Source organism: Anopheles aquasalis, chromosome 3 (genome assembly GCF_943734665.1).
Source record: "Anopheles aquasalis chromosome 3, idAnoAquaMG_Q_19, whole genome shotgun sequence".
Lineage (NCBI taxonomy): Eukaryota > Metazoa > Arthropoda > Insecta > Diptera > Culicidae > Anopheles > Anopheles aquasalis.
Window position 1 is genome coordinate 50,497,716 of NC_064878.1, and position 3,333 is coordinate 50,501,048.

The window sequence follows — 3,333 nt, forward strand, 5'->3', positions numbered from 1 at the left end:
TCGTTCATAAGTGATGGAATTGATTGCACTTTGACGGAGCAGCACCGGTACCGGAACACCAGGCGGGCGCGCGCGCACTCACTGCCCTGTCGTTGCTTTTCCATTAAGACCTCGTTTCCCGGCCATACCAGACCAGATGGATCGCATCTGATTCAAATCAATCAATCCGCACCGCGTCTCAAGACAAATCGTTTTATGTCATCCCGATGGACGGCGAATGCGCAGAGCTTGCCCTCGCTTACACATTCATTTGACGCCCTTTTTCCATTCCCGTTTTTCGTAACCACGCACCAGCACCAGCACCAGCACCATGCGGTCCTATTTGTTCCCTTTTGCCTCGAATCTACTTTCTCTGGCTCTGGCTCGTTCGCTTTACACTATAATCCGGTCGTACGGGAGGTGTATCAATCTCGGTTAAAGTTGGATGCCCCTGGCAGAAAACGAAGATCGCCTGCGTTTGAACGTCTAGAACATCTTGGCGCACCCTAATCCGACATTCCTGGAATGGAAGAGAAGAAGGACATGGTTCTCTGTCAGCAACATTGTTGCTTTGCTGGCGCACATACGACTGTGGCGGTGTGCATACCAGCCGAGCAACCGAGCAATCATTATTGCTTCCACCGTTGATCCCACCGACCAACCAACCGAGCCCGTGGTGCCAAATCAAGCGATGATTCGGTGCCGGGGCGCCCGGGGGACCCCGTGCACAAATCTGTTCAATTCAGCAAAATCCCTCCAGACACCCGGGAGGAGGAACAGGGACGTACTGTGAAACGGCGAGAGTCTCCGAGGTCCCGGGAGTTCCGGGGGAAAGAAATGCGAAGTAATTTTGCTCGGCAACTGAACGGCGGATTACCGAGAGCTGGGACAAAAGGGCTGCAAAGGCCAGCAAAGGTCAAATCGGTCGGTTTGCTCGTATGCAGATGTGAAGGGATTCGCCGGAAGGCGCCGGGATTACGATTACAACCGAACCATCTCCGGTCGCCTCTCGGGAAGATCCGATGGTACCGACACGCACTCGCATTGTTTTCGAAAAAGGCTAAAGGACGGATTCATTATGAATGAGATAATTAAATCTGGTCCTGTGCAAACGTCCTCACCGTCGCCTCGTTGTTGTCTTCGGTTGTAAATATTTATCCTCATGAAAGAGAGAAAAATTTAATTATTCTCACATTAGCCAAACCTACACGCGCGGCCACGTGGTCCTCGGTAATCGGTGGTTTGTTCTACTCCCTCACGCGAACTCACGTGCTCCTCGTCGCCGGGCTGCAGGACTAGGACCTCAAGAAGGATTAAACCCTGGAGAGGGTTATCCACTTTAATACCTCGCTACCCACGGCTCGTATCGTAAACATATTTTTACAGCAATATCAACAAGAAGTACAATAAACAACAACAAGAGAAAAGAAGAAGAACCAACAACCAAACAAACCCGTGAAGAGCGCGTCAAACAAGACCCAAGCTAATGCACCATCTTCCGCGGTTCCCGGAGTCCGGAGGTTCGGTTCCATGGGATTGTCACGGATGTCCTGTACATCCTAGCGCACACACTCGCTATCATAAAACTTGCCAAACACAAACACCACTTCGCTTCGCTTCGCATCGCGTCGTGTCGCGTCGCGTCGCGGCTAGTAAACATTGTTCTTTCGCGAACGCGGAACGGGGCGTCATTTGCATACACGCGCCTGGCTCGGCTCCTGGGAGGAAGAATGTATGCAATTATGTACCAACCAGGAGCCGGAGGATGCAGGACTAGCAGCAGTAGCAGCCAGCAAAGGTTGTAAGAAAAGTAAGTAAAATGCTTTAAACATAACCCGTTTGGCGGTAATTGGTGCGCTGGCGGTGGTGGGTTGTTAGCGGCAGCAGAGTCATGTGTGTTCCGGTGACACAGGCGAACAAGCGACAAAGGTTAATGTGTAGAGTGCACAGGCCATGTGGCATGTCTTCGCTGTCTAGATAAGCAGTAGGAAGGCATTTTAAAAACACTTTACATACCAGCATGTTAACAGGGGAGGTTAAGCATCAAATGATGTGTTTGTTTGTTGGATGCGCTCGTGTGTAGCTCAAGCTAATGAGTGTGGCTTATCGATTCCGCACTGGCAGACCATTTATCGTCAGTAAAAGGCAAATGTACTTAACTGGCATGGGACGACTTGGTTTGGTCCTAGAATTAAAATCATTTCCATGCCAGACGTTTCAGAGTTAACAAGCTAGTTCCTGGAACCAACGATCAAGTAAAGCAACCCCCCGGGGGGCGTCTCGGATTACCTGCTGCAAGAGATGATTTCCTTTTGAAGAATTTCATCATTGGGGACAGTTCAAGTCCCACCACCGCAGTACCAGCATGTAATGTAGGACGAATGTAGTCAATCTGTGTAATTGAAAAATGCCATCCAGCATCCCACACAGGCAACCGATTAGCATCGCATGACTGCTTTTTCGATGTAAAGCATAAAAAACATTGGAATTCAATTATGTACTGGAGCCACTCTGGTACCGGCAATCGATGGCCGTATTGGCGACACGTTTGGTGTGTGACCTTCCGCTCATCTGTAAGGCAATCGGGGTCCAGTGATAGGAATCACTCAACCAGAACATCCCACAGCTTCTGCATGGATTACTCGGAATTCTCCGAAGCACTACCCTAGGTAGCCCGGGGTCGTAGCAAAGTACAATCGCCCACCTCGCATTTGTTGCCGCGCTGAAATGCTCTCTCTCTCTCGTTAGTCGAGATGGATGGCAGGGGATGTTACTGGACCAAACTTATAATGAACACACGATCAGACAAACTCACCGCCATGGCGCCTCTATTTCCACAAAATGTTCTCCAACACGCCCTCGAGAGAAGCCACCAACGCCAACGATGGTGCTGCACACCCGATGATTACTAAATTCCATCCCCTGGGCCCATTTTCCGTTTGGAAACTTATTTGATATTTTGAACCGCAACAGTACACCACGTGACGCACCGTGTCTCTGATGTGAATGCAAACGCAATTTCGCGCCCTGCATCAAATCGAACGGTGTAACTTCGTTTCTAATCGCTCGTGGTACGAGTTTTGACGGATTTAAAGTTTAAACTCCCTTCCGGGCAGTGCCGTGCGCATGATTGTTGATCCAATGGTCCTGCACAATGCGGCAACAGAAAACGCTTGTTTGAGCCAAACTCGGGAAAAGGACGCTGTCTCTCTCTCTTCCTCTGATCCGATTCGATCCGAGTTCCGGGTAACAATAAATGCAAACGAACGAACCATTGGTTCGCTGGTCCGCTGACAGCTTTGTAACTGATGAAATAGTTTCTCTTCCTACCTGAGCACACCATACACTTCAGGA